Below are 14,285 nucleotides of genomic sequence, written 5' to 3' on the forward strand. Positions count from 1 at the left end.
AGTAATTTCTCTCTTCCCCTGCAAGGCCTCCACGTCCCTCGAGCATCACACAGTTTATCTCTGGTATTAATGGGGTGCCAGGATGAGGGCCGGTGTGCCTGAGATGATGGGCCTTAGAAGAGGCACATTCCGAATATAAATGATTGATTCAAGGTTAGAAATCCATTCCAGGCCCTGGGATTGGATGAGCTCTCTAGAGAGCTGCTCTTAAATCTACAGGCAGCCGTCCCACTGCCGCTTCTCCTCCATCTGAGGACTCTTTTAAATGCCAAGTTCAGTGCGGGGATGAAAAGCCATTTCTGCACAGAGCAATATCTCAAAAGTTAATTGTGCCTCTGGAGGCGTGAAACCCACAGACTTGCTTTATGCTCCAGGGCGTCTCGGAGCCAGGCAAAGGCAGCTCTTCTCTTGAAGGGCTGCTGCCCCATTTTCCTTCTCAGCCTTTTGGGGGTTGCTCCAGGCTCTGAATAAGAAAGAGGGGCAAAGAGGACAGTTATGCCTGTCTAGGGAATGCTGGAGACCTGTGCAATCAAGGATGCAAACAAGTTTAAAAAGTTGGATGTCGAAATAAAATTCTGTCTTGAGACATGCAGTTCAGATCTTTTCCAATATTTGCCTCAGTTCTGAGTCACCAGCAGCTGCCTGGACCAAGGGAATATTGGCTCCCCAGCAATTTCAGGCTATCGCCAGGGTCCCAAAGCTGGTCCAGCCACCTACTTCCCTGAGATGAAGGGCACTTGGCCAGATTTGCAGAAGAAGACAGCAGCAGCCGTGCAAGTTGGTCCAAGACAGGACTCCATTGCAACAGGAATCTGTTTGAAGCTGTCCAATGTACATTGAGGGGCCCTTCCTGTGCAGGAAATCTGAGTCACGAATGGGTATTAACACAGCCCTTTTGCCCTGGAGACTGAGGTAAATCTTGAGGCCACACCTCCATTCCTCCTTCTGACCTCCCAGATTAACCTCAGTCTCCAATCCAGAAGGAGTGTTTTCCTGACTCTCCTTCACTTCAAAGACACTTCTAGGTTTTTCTAAGATTTTTCTAAGATTTTTCCTTCCGGATTGAATCACCCCTCCTCATCCGTGCTCAACTGCTGCTAGCTCTAAAGCCTTGCTGCTTTGATAGTGCAGGGGGGGGAACCTACCTCGCCATGAGCCTGCGTGAAACAGCTGCAGAAGATCCAGGCATCGAGGGACCAAGGAGTCAGCAGAGATCATCTTCCAGCATTCCTGAGGTTCAGAGGAGATCGGTCCGCAGGCTCGATAGTCGCCATCTTGGATCGTGGCCATTTTGAAGCATGTGAGTGGAGCGCGTGGTCGGCATGCCTGACTATGGATGCCGCAAGCGCTCAAAAGCCACCACTGGAGCCAGAAGAGGGCTGCAGGGGCCTAAACTCTGCCGGCAATCTGAGAAGGGCCCAGATTTTGGCGGTGGGCCGGCATTTAAGCTGTGGATCAGCAGCACAGCGGGGCGCGCAGCCTTAAGGAAGACAGAGCGCACAGCCGAACAGAAGCCGGCAGGAAGGAGGAGGTGGTGAACAGTGTAACCGTGAGTACTATGGTGGCGACAGCAAGGAGTGGGGGTGCTGCGGGGCCTAGATCCCCAGGGGATTCGGACCCGGGTGAGGGGACCTCTAGGGGAGTCCCCACAGTCACCAGAGGGAGGTCTCCCGCCAAGAGAAGCACCCCCAGGCCCGCGAGGAAGGAGACCTCTGGCAAAGAGGTCCGGGTGGCCAGGGCCTCCAAGAGGAGAATCAGGGACATTATCAGCCCGTCCCCCTCCAGATCTCGCTCTCTCCACAGGCTTCCCACACTGGAGGAGGCCCAGCTTGAATCCCCAGGTTCCCCAAGGGGCTCGGGCAGAGGGCATAGTCCCCTATCACCCCCCCTATCTCCTCCCCATCCATTGGCACAGGCGGGGGGAACAAGAAGGGGCCCTTTCACAGGCCCCAGGTGGAGAAGGAGGAGATTCCTACTCCAGACCTGTTTTTAGAGGTGTTTAAGTCTCAGTGGGTTAAGCCAGGGTCATTTTCCAACCCAGGGGACAATGACCACAGATTTTATAACCTTAATGCTACCTTCACCCAAGCTCTACAGGTACCTCCAGTGGACACTCCGGTCGCTAGTGTGGCTTCATCTTCCGCGGTTGTGACTGGAGACATCTCTAACTGCCTCAAAGCAGAGGACAAGAGAGCAGAGATGGTAATGCGCAAGACATTTCAGGCAATAACATGGGCAATTAGGGCAACCGCCACCGCCTCCTTTTTTAACAGGTCCACCTTGCTATAGCTGGACAGGACCCCGGCTGCAGACATGAGACTGTTGCAGGATATCTCCAAAGTAATGGCAGCCACCCAGTTCTCAGCGGACGCCACCCTGGATGTGGTAAAGTATTCTTCTAGAGCTTTATCTTCCTCTGTAGCATCCAGGTGCTTGCTGTGGCTACGCCATTGGCAGGCAGAATCCTGGGCAAAATGGCACCTAGCAGGAGCAGACTACACCGAGGACAAGCTGTTCGGTTCATCTCTGGATCCCATTCTTGTGGAAGACAAGAACAAGCGTAAGGTCTTCCTGGTCACGACCAGGAGGTCAGAGCACCAACAGGCCCCTTACCCCAGGAAAGCATCCTATCGCCCACCTGAGTTGGAGTTCCAGCAACAGAGGTACATCGCACCCAGATTTCCCGGGCAAGGGGATAGGCAGTTCTCCAGGGACAGATTCAGAAGCCAGCCACAGGGCAAGTGGCCCTTTTGAGGAGGGAGTGGCCGTCCCTTCTGCAGGTTCAAGTGATTCGGCTCTGGATCACCCCATCGGCGGCCGCCTCTCCTTGTTCGCGGATTACTGGGATCGTGTCACCTCGGACGAGTGGGTCCCCCAGACTGTTAGGCTCGGGTTTCAGCTGGAGTTCCACTCACAGCCCCCGAATAGGTTCCGAACCTTTGCCTCCTCTAGAAATCTGGCCAAGCGGGCCCTCCTGGGCAAGGCCATCCAACACCTACTGGCCATCAGGGCAGTAGAGATGGTACCAGAGGGGGAGAAAGGTTCAGGATTTTATTCTAACCTGTTCCTAGTTCCCAAGAGTTCAGGAGGGTGGCGAGCCATCTTGGACCTCAAATTACTCAATTCCAGATTGGTTTACTGTAGGTTTAAGATGGCCTCTCTTAAGTCCCTCCTAGAGGGCATCCAACGGGGGGATTTGCTGGCCTCAATCAATCTCACGGAGGCCTATTTACACATCAGAATCGCCCCTGAGCACCATAGGTTCCTCAGGTTTTCTCACGAGGGCAGCCACTTCCAGTATAGGGCCCTTCCCTTTGGGCTGGCATCAGCTCCCAGAACCTTTACCAAGGTACTGGCTGAGGCCGCGGGTCAGCTTTGTTCCATCCCATTCTGGCTTCATTGTTACCGATGACATCCTCATACTAGCCAGGTCCCCAACTAGTGCTGAGCAGGACCTGGGCCTCACCATCGACACTCTGAGGTCCCTGGGGTTCTCGATTAACCTTGAGAAGAGCCACCTAGTTCCCTCTACCAGGCTCCAACACCTAGGGATCATCATAGATTCAGTGTCTGGAGAGGTTTTCCTCTCCTGGGAGCGTCGGGACAGCATTGTTCAACTGGTTCAGGAGATCTGTAAGTCACGTTCTTTCCCTGTAGTTCTTCTTTCCAGGGTTCTCGGGAAATTCATCTCATGCATAGGGATCGTGCCCTGGGCTCGTCTCCATGCCAGAGAACTTCAGTGGTTCCTGCTCCCCCACCAGAGCAGCAGGATGAGCAATGTGAGCTTCAAGGTTCTCGTGACACCCAAGGTGCTCCTCTCGCTCCGTTGGTGGCTGTCTCCAGCTCTAGACAAGGGGTCACTGTTCAGGAGCCAGCAAGGAAGATGCTCACGACAGACGCGAGCCTGTTCGGCTGGGGAGCGCACCTGGAATCCCAGATAGCCCAAGGCCGCTGGACTCCAAAAGACCTGTACAACAACGCAGACCATTCACCTGGCACTGCGTCACTTCAAGATTACAGTGTCCAAACACCATGTCCTGGTCCTGACAGACGTAGCAGCCAAGGCCCACGTGAACAAGCAGGGGGGCACACATTCCAAGGCCCTGCGCAACAAGGCCCTCCGGCTGGGGAACTGGGCGGAAAGGAACCTCCAATCGATCAGAGCAGAGCACATCTGTGGGATAGAGAACCAGCAGGCGGACTGGCTCAGCAGGGAGACAATCGACAACGGAGAGTAACAGCTCCATCCCAGCGTCTTCCAGCAGATCTGCAGGAGGTTTGGCCGCCCGACAGTGGATCTCTTCACCATGGACACAGATGCACTTCGCTGCAGATGACCGTCCGGTCTTCTCTACGCCTTTCCTCCCCTTCCCCTCATCCCCGGGGTTCTGAGGAAGCTAGTGATAGAGAGAGCAGAGATGGTTCTAGTGGCCCCCTTATGACCACGTCACCCCTGGCTAGCAGACCTGGTAGACCTGTCCACAGCTCCCCATTGGAGAATGCCGCAGGGAGAGGTGACTCTGCACCAGGGGTCTCTGGAGCACCCAGACCCGGAGTGGCTCCATCTGACCGTCTGGTGCTTGAGCAGGAACAACTAAGGGGGCCCATTTCTCTGCGAAAGTCATTAGGACCATCGAGGTCTCCAGGAGGCATTCCACCACTCGCATCTACAATGCCTCCTGGGTCGCCTTCACGGATTGGTGCCAGGCGAGGAGCCTTGACCTATCCTCGGCATCCATGCCCCAGGTTCTGGACTTCCTGCAGGAAGGTCTGGAAAAGGGGTTGGCCCCCAGCACCCTCAGGAAGCAGGTCTCTGCCCTTTCCACAGTCTTGGGGGGGGGGTAGACTCTCCGCCCTTATCCCAGCACCCAGTTCTAAGCACTTCCTCAAAGGAGCGGCGAATCTGAGACCCCCTGTGGTCCATCGATTCCCAACATGGGATCTGCCCACGGTACTCCAGTCCCTGACAGAGGCCCCCTTCGAACCTTTGAGGGAGGTGTCTTTCCAATTCCTGACTCTCAAGGTAGTATTCCTGGTTGCCATCATCTCAGCCAGGAGAGTATCTGAGCTTAACGCTCTCTCCAGCAGAGAGGATCTCTGCACTTTCCTAGACAACCGGGTTGTCCTCAGACTGGACCCCGCTTTCATGCCCAAGATCAACTCTCCCTTCCACAGGGCACTAAAAATAGTTCTGCCGGATTTCTGTCCGAAGCCCTCCAGGGATAGAGAAAGGTCCTGGCATTGACTGGACATCAGAAGAGCCCCGGGCATCTATCTGAAGTACACGGCGCCTTTCAGGCGCTCAGAGGCATTCTTCGTCTCCTTTCAGACTTCCACCTGGGAAGCCAAGGTCTTCCTGGCCACCATCAGCAAGTGGATCAGATTGGCCATTTCCAAGGCCTACGAGGCACGAAGACTCCAGGTCCCAGAGTGCATCACCGTGCATTCCACCAGAAGTGCTGCCACCTCAGCGGCTTGGGCCACTCAGGCTCCCATCAAGGAGATCTGCAGGGCTGCCGCCTGGTCCTCTTCCTCGCCCTTCATCAGGCACTACTGGCTAGAGGCATACGCCTCCGCGGAGGCGGCCTTCAGGAGGAGGGTCCTTCAGGGAGTCCTGGACTCTTGGGGGGCTCAGGCCTAGTGATTCCCTCCCAAGGACATCTAGCTTTGGTATGTCCCATTTGTGACTCCTCGCACACCTCACTTCGGAGACTATCAGTTGGTCTTAACTGCATGTCTCGGAGATGGTGTGGGAGTAGTCACTTCCCACCCATTAGGGCGCCCCGCGCTAGGGGCCTGAGCTAGTTCAGTTGGTCAATCAGGGCCAGGCAGGAAGGATGTGTGTGTGTTTTTTCTATCCCTTCCTTCCCAGGTTTTTCTGCAACAACCCATCGGTTAATCTGGGAGGTCTGAAGAAGGAATGGAGGTGTGGCCTCAAGATTTACCTCAGTCTCCAGGGCAAAAGGGCTGTGTTAATACCCATTCGTGACTATTCCCACGCCATCTTCGAGATATGCAGTTCAAGTAAGACCAACTGACATTTTCTGTGGTGTTTGAATGTTGATTTTTTTTTTATTGTGACGCAGTGGCCTAGAGAAGAAGACTCTGGCCTCCCACCTGGAAGGTTGAGAGTTCAATCTTAAGCAGTGACAGATATTTCACTATTGGGGTGCAAAGAGAAAATATCTGCTGTGAACACGTAGGTGTCAGGAAGGGCATCCAGCCAGGAAACACTCGTCCTAGTTGGCACATTCTAAAAAAGGAATTCCTGGTCCACAGATTTCATCAAGACTAAAACCGTATTAAAAGATCCAGAAGGCGGGGCTTAGCAGTGAGAAGATGGAGTTTTAGGCTACTCCTGAAATTCCTCTATACCAAAGGACTTTTTGGACGGGTTCTTTGAACCCCAGCTGTCCCGAAGACGACAGTGGAGGTGGGGAGGGACCCAGGACCCCAGAGATAATCGCAAATCTCTGGGGGAGGGTATTAACTCCCCGTGCCAATTCCTTTTGGATTAGCCGTGTGCTAACTGAAACTGCAGGTCGCCCCTAAGAATGGAAGAAGTGATATCATCTGGTAAGCTGATTTTATTATCCAAGAGAGACTGTTCCTGTTAAAAATTAAGCTAATTGGAAGCCAAACAATAAGAAGATCAGCGGCGAATTAGCTTTTCTAATGGTTATATGACTGGTGGTTACTTTACCTCTTAAATGCTTCAAGAAACTCCGCGATATCCTCCCCCCTCTGAATCTCCTTAAGTGGATCGTAAAACTTAATTCCTACTAACTAGCCCGTCACGACTCGACATTTTTATTACTTTACTATCCAGCTCTGTTTACAATCAGATAAGATTGACAGCCGGTAAGAGACTATATAAAAAAAAAAAGAGTGCTTCGAAGCCTCTGGGGGAAAAAAAAGAGAACTTTTATTTTAATTACGACACATCATGGCTTCCCAAGATACCCCCAAGACTTCATTTCAGACTCTTTTCTCTGCGTGTAAAGAACTTTTTCATTCTTATCAAAGATTGGAACGAAAACTGGATCAATTTGTTCTAAAATATGAAGCTAAAACTGAGAACGTTGAATGCTTAAATGTCCCTGAAACACAAACGGAAAATGTGAGAAATGGTGTCTGGTCTTTCTCAGAGGAAGAGAAGAAGGGGGAAGCCATAAAGACGTCTCATTTAAAGAGACAGTGTGCAGAAGGAATGAAGAATCCACCCTTGAGAATTAAAGTTAAATTGGGAAGATTTATAAACCAAGAACAACTTTATTACTTCATCACTGACATTCAGAATCCAAAGGTGCCGAAATATTTTTGTTTGGACTTGCTTATGGAAACATTTGGTAAATCTATTCAACGAATGGCTACTGGACGGAGGAAACTTTGTGGCTGGAGGGACACAGGCTGACAAAAAATTTAAAATTAGCTAGATCGGATTACTTTAATATGTAATAGATATAGCTGAATAATGACTGATATGGATAGCAATATATATAATCTGGAACTGGCTGATAGATTGTTGAATACAATTGAAAACTAGTTAAATCTAATTGCTTTTCTGTGTAACAAATATTGTTGAATAATAATTGATATTGATAGCAATGTATATAATGTGGAGTTGACATGATAATTAACAATTGGATATGAGAAAATACTTTTAGATTACACATAAAGAGTATTAACTATAATAATTAGCACTATTAAAAAAACTAAATAGAATCCATACAATCAAAAGTTAATTAATACTGGGAAAATGTTATGATATATGATATAATTGAATATTATGGATGTTTAGCTAAAATATCTAGATTGGATTACTTCAATTTGTAATAGATATAGCTGAACAATGATTGATATAGATAGCAATATATATAATTTGGAATTGGTTGATAGATTGATGAATATAACTGAAAATTAGCTAAATCTAATTGCTTTTTTGTGTAACAGATATAGTTGAATAATAATTGATATTAATAGTAATGTATATAATGTGGAGTCGATAGGATAACTAACAATTGGATATGAGAAAACACCTTTAGGGTATACATAAAGAGTATTAACTATAATAATTAGCACTATTTAAAAATTAAATAAAATCCATATAATTAAATGTTAATCAATATTGGGAAAATGTTAGGATATATGATATAACTGAATATTATGGATGTTTAGTTAAAATAGAACATGAGGATTTGATGATAATAGAGGATTTTACAAATAAGTAAATGAACTGCCAGCATGTGTCATGGACTAATTCCTTAGCATAACTAAGGATGAAGGATGTTTAAATAATTATAATAATTAAAACCGGAGGTATAATGATGTTGATATGGCAAATATTTGAGTTAAGATACTTGAATTATTAGGAGTCAATCGAAGAGAAGCACCAAAACATGTTGTAACCAGTTGATATACTTCTTATTTTTTCATAATAGATACCTGTGTTTTGTTTTGTTTTTCTGATTGTTGTCTTTGTTTTTTTTTCTGTATTATCTGTAATTGATTGATATATTAAGAAAGATGTTGTACCAGTTTTAAACTAAAACTTAAAAAACATTTAATTAAAAAAAAAAAAAAAAAAAAGATCCATCTAGGTACAGCAGAAGCAAAGTCAGTTCTGAGGTTTTCCCATGAAAACCGGCATAGGTTAAAAAAACCCTTTTCTTCCCTGGGCCACCCACAGTCCATTGTCCACCAATTGCATGCAGTGCTTTTATTTTGGGAACAGTTCAAGGAACTTGACCTGGGTGCTCATCTCTTCTCAGGCAGCAGAAGGCTCTCGTGCATCCCTTAGCCCACCCCCCTCCCTAGGAATTTTCCAATACACTCCTAGCAGGATTTTTGAAAGATACAGGACAATGGTTCTGTGTAACATCTGCCAACATCTCAGAACTCTGGGATGTAAACCATCAGGTCTTGGTGATTTATATTCTCTGGATCAGATAGGTCTTCTCTAATGATTGTGTGGATCACAACAAATAGTGGCAATTTCTGGAAGAGAAGGCAGTACCAGACCACCTTATTTGTCTCTTGAGAAATCTATATGCCGGTCAAGAAGCAACAGTGAGAACTGGACATGGAACCACTGAGTGGTTCAAAATTGGGACAGGAGTCTGGCAAGGCTGTATACCTTCACCCTGCCTGCTAACTTATATTCAGAGCCCATCATGAAAAAGAAGGGGGCTAGACGAATCAAAAATTGGAATTAGGATTGCTGGGAGAAATACCAACAACCTATGCAGATGATACCACTCTAATGGCAGAAAGTGAAGAGGAACTAAAGAGCCTCTTGATGCGGGTGAAGGAGGAAAGTGCAAAAGTTGGCTTGAAACACAACATTATGAAAACTAACATCATGGCATCTGGCCCTCTCAATTCCTGCCAAATAGATGGGGAAGAAATGGAGATAGTGACGGATTTTATTTTCCTGGGCTCCAAGATCACCTCATATGGGGACTGCAGCCAAGAAATTAAATATGCCTGCTCCTGGGGAGGAAAGTGATGGCAAATATAGACAGCATCCTAAAAAGCAGAGCCATCACCCTGCCAACAAAAGTGCGTATAGTCAAGACTATGGTTTTCCCAGTTGCAATGGATGGCTGTGAAAGCTGGACCATAAGGAAGGCTGAGTGCCAAAGAATGGAGGCCTTTGAACTCTGGTGCTGGAGAAGACTCCTGTGAGTCCCTTGGACTACAAGGAGATCCAACTGGTCAGTCCTAGAGGAGATCAACCTTGACTGCTCTTTAGAAGGCCAAATTCTGAAGAGGAAACTCAAGTACTTTGGCCACCTCATGAGAAGGAAGGACTCACTGGAGAAGAGCTTAATGCTGGGAATGATGGAGGGCAAAAGAAGAAGGGGATGACAGAGAATAAGGTGGCTGGATGGAGTCACTGAATCAGTCAACGTGAGGTTCAATGGACTCCAGAGAATGGCAGAGGACAGGAAGGCCTGGAGGAATCTTGTCCATGCGGTCACAATGGGTCGGACACAACTTCGCAATTAACAATAACAAATGCCATCACTTTGCTAAACAACTAATTCCCACAACACTGTCAAATTATTTGCTAAGACTGTATTACTATTATTCCTAGTACCTATCTCTCCCCACTTACAACTATAACCATGTTGCTTGTATTTTTACAATGTATATTGTTTTATTTGTTTCCTAGTATGATTTGATTGCTTATTAGTAACCTATGGCTATCACTAAGTGCTGTATCTTATGATTCTTGATGAATGTATTCTATTTTATTTTTTCTTTATGCACATGGAGAGCATATGCACCAAAGACAAATTCCTTGTGTGTCCAATCACACTTGGCCAATAAAGTATTCTATATTTTTCTTGCTTATTTTAATTTTTATTTCTAGCCTGTCTTTTACAGTTAGGTTTTTTGGCAGGTGGCTATGGTTTCTTTTTGTGTGAAAACTGATGGTACAAAGAATGAGTTAAGCAGCTCTGCTTTGTGAGGGGTCCACAGATATTTTCACATCCCTCTTTCTGTACAGATATCTGATGTGATTTTGGCTAGCTTCCACCTGCTGCTTCCTGTCTGTTAGAAAGCTTATGATTCCTTTGCAAGTGTGGTCAGGCACAGCTGGCTGAATCAGTTGAGGGAGAAGAATAGCTGGAATGATGGGACTGAATGTCGAGCTGAAGTCTACAAAAAGGACCCTTGCAAAGGTCCTCGGGGATTCAAGAGGTTGCAAGATGCAGTGCAGGGCCCTATTGACAGCATCATCTGCCGATCTGTTTGCACAGCAGGCAAACTGCAAATGGTTTAAGAGCTTAATGCTATTTTGAATTCCAGGCATCCAGGCTTTATAAGAGGAAGCCCAAGCATTTGTCAAGCATGGGGCCAAGGTTTCCAAGCTAAGCTACTCCCTGTGTGCAAGGATTGGTTGTCCCAGAGGCTGCTCCAGCATCCGTGTGCTTGTCTCAAGCCTGCAAGCTGGCAGCTTCTGCAGATCTGAATTGTGTCTCCTGCGGCTCCTGCTCCTCCTACGTCAGAGGAAAAGAAACCTTCCTTCAGCTGCCTCCCTCCAGAGACTTTGCAGCTGCCCCCGGTTGGAGAATTCTCAGCACATCTGAAGAGGCCAGATTGGGAGTGGGGTTGCCTTTGCATCTCTCTTGCTGAGGGGCACCACGATGTCTTCAGCAGATGCAGAGCAAGGAAGAGGAGGCCTCTGCTGCTTCCAGACCAGCCTGCTGCCCTGGGGAAATGGCTGCTACACAAAGGCTGGGCTGAGGGGATCCGGTGAGGATGCTTGGCAGATGGAAAGAGCTGAACTGTCTGTCTAAGAGCTTCTCTCTCTGTGACTTCACAGCCTTGTGTGAAATAACACCCCTTATCTTGAAGCCTTCAATGGTTTTGGTGTTGTAGAACTGAGCCCTTCATTATATCCCATTTTTCGCTTCCCAGATTGATAGGCAATCAGGATCCAAGCAGATGGCACTCTCTTTTCCTTGAATTCCTTGAAATTCACTTGCAATCCAAAGCCTCTGCAATAATAGCTCCAGTCACGTAAGCTCTGTTTTTTTTGCCTGAAGTGCCATTAAGAATCCGAGCGTCTCCATTTACAATAGATCAAGCGAGTAGAATGAATCAAAGCATACATTTGCTTTGAATTGCCACTAGCATGCAATCTTTAGATATTTGCAGCTAATTTTGCAACAGGAGAAAAGAAAAGGCAGAAGCTATCCAAGACCAGTAGACTTCTGGCTTGCAGGCTCTATTCCTCTTCCTTTATGGACTCTCCTTGGGCTCCCCAGCCAGAGCCTCAGGGAGACACTGCTCTGCCCAGTCCTCTGCCTAAAGTCCTAGACCCTGATCCACCCTCCTGGCCTGGGGATGGGCACAGAAGGGCTTGCAAAAAACATTCTTGTTGATTTCAGATGGGCAGCAGAAGCGGGATTTGTGGGGGCTTCATTTTGTCTGCTTGAATGCTCTGCTTCCCCAGAGGGCACCAAGTCACTCTTGAAGTTTAGGAAGAGACTGTATCAAAAGCCCTCCGGTGCTTTGGCTGAAGAGTTCAGGAGCCCTGCTTCACGGCATCAAAGATCATCTTCCAAAGACACGGGAAGTCCTGGCCTCCAGTCAAAGGAGAGCATTTTTTCAGCCTCAAAGGCACATCTGTTGAGGAGTGGATGTGCAACTGCACCGGAGACAGGCAGGCCAAAGCGGAGAAAGGGCCCATGGAGAAGTAAAATGTTTTTAAGACTGGACTGGATCTGACTGGAATGGGACATGGACTCCTGGAGTGGAAGGGACCCTTGAGGCCATCCAATCCAACCCAACTGCTGTTCAGCACAGGAACCTCAGTTCAAGTATTCCGGCCTCTCCTTAAACACCGGATGAGAGATCGGAGGAGGGGGAGACTGCAGAGGGAAGAGCAGCTTCCCCCTTGACTTTGCTTGTCAGAAGGTTTCAAAAGGGGAACGCATGACTCCAGAACATGACAACCGTCATAAATACGAGTCAGTTGCCAAGCATCCAAATTTTGATCGCATGACTTCTGGAATGCTGCAACAGTCATAAGTGTGAAAATGGTCATAAGTCACTTTTCCAGTCCCACTGAAACTTTGAATGGTCACTAAATGAATGGTCGTAAGGCAAAGACTACCTGTATGTTCAGGATTGCAATTACCAATATATTTTTTCCTGATTCAAATCTTTGGAGCACAAACCTGCATGCCTGAAATTCCAGGAAAGAGTCCCAGTCAGGGAATAAGACTTCAGGCACCAGGCCCCTAAAATCTATCCGTGGCATCTCACTGGGCCTTTTGCAAGGAAGTGCTAGTTATTTTAACCCCAGTTAAATTCAGAAGGCCTCTTTAATGCAGAATCGGAGCACATTTTATCTGGTGAGAGCCTCCATTATTCCGTGTTCTGGACTCTCTCTTCCTTAAGGCTCCTTGTCCATCCGTCTTTCTACCAAGCTTTGAGGTGGAGACATTCAAAGGCCCTTCGGAATGCCTCTGTGTCTGTCGTCTTAGTATTATTATTGTTGTTATTGTTATTGTTTTCTCATCCGGGCTTGGGACCGGCAACGGCGGAGTTGTTGTTGTTGTTGTTGTTGTTGTTATTATTATTATTATTATTATTATTATTATTATAGATGAAGAAGGTTGCTGAAGTGGAAGAGTTCACAACCCCCAGACTTTATGCGTCTGCTCAGTTGTGAAGAAGCAGTGAAACAATTATTCTGGGGGAGATGGCAGAAATGCCCCCCTTTTTCTGAGCCTTTGGGTTGCCTTTGGGTTGCTTTGGAGTTTTGTTACCTTGTACAATCAAATACTTTAAAAAACATTCCTGTTTTGGCCCTGGAAAGATTTTGTTTAAAAAAAAGGGTTGGGATCCGTTCTTCTCCTTTACTTTTAGAATAGAAGGGATGTTTTTTGCATACAGGACATATGCAAAGCAAAGTAAAATCTCCTAGTTTCTAGCAAATGAGGTTGAGTTGTTGCTTCTGCAGGAGAATTCCTTTTTTTAAACAGGGAGAGGTAATTCATCCTTAATTAATTAGACTTATCAGAACTCAGAAAATCTGTTGCTCTTGCAAATAACATTTTTTTCATGGTTATAAAATGCAAAAAATCCCGTCTAATGAGAGGAGTGGTGTCATGGGCTGCTTCACTCAGTAACCAAGAAAGAAACCACTCAACTCCATTTTGCAGAATTAAGAGTACTTTTACTGGTCATGAGTAGATAGTAGCTAAGCAAAGTGAGGTCTGAGGCAAAAGTGTGCATAATCATAGATATCAATATGTGACCCAACCCCCTCCCCCTGGTAACCTTAGCCCATAGTCCAATCAGTACACACCACAGGTGTCATGCGGGAGACATCTTCAAAAAACATCATCAGACTGGTATGCCGGACAGTTGGTCTGGGCGGCAATCCTTTATCTGCAGCATGTGCAGTAGATGGTGAGAACACCTCCCTTTATTCAGTCTCTCCAGTGCTGACACTTCACCACCCACATACAATGTCCCCCCTCCCAGTTTCAATGGCAGCCGAAAGAAAGCAGCAAAACAGAGGCTGACAAGAGGTCAATAAGTGTTAAAATTCCTACCGGCTCTTCTGGTTTCTTTGAGTGTGATTCAGAATGGTATAAAACGCTGGGCCCATGTTATCCAGGACTATGACAGCCTCCCGGGTGTCTGGCCTGGCCGTGGTTCACTCTGAAGTCCCGTGGCAATGTGGCCTCTTCTAAAGCTGCCCTCTTCCCCAGGGGAGACTCCGGGGCCTCTGAACCCAACAATGCCCTTCTCTCCCT

The 14,285-nt window shown here is 47.2% G+C and overlaps 1 protein-coding gene across 3 annotated transcripts in view; it reads left to right on the forward strand.

Moving 5' to 3' along the window:
- The window catches only part of ADD2 (adducin 2), a 53,581-nt gene that overhangs the window by 10,195 nt on the left and 29,101 nt on the right, over positions 1–14,285 (forward strand). The window lies entirely within an intron of this gene.

Source organism: Thamnophis sirtalis, unplaced genomic scaffold, assembly GCF_051295495.1.
Source record: "Thamnophis sirtalis isolate CommonGarterSnake01/CBP01778 unplaced genomic scaffold, rThaSir2_p1.2 scaffold_2, whole genome shotgun sequence".
Classification (NCBI taxonomy): domain Eukaryota; kingdom Metazoa; phylum Chordata; class Lepidosauria; order Squamata; family Natricidae; genus Thamnophis; species Thamnophis sirtalis.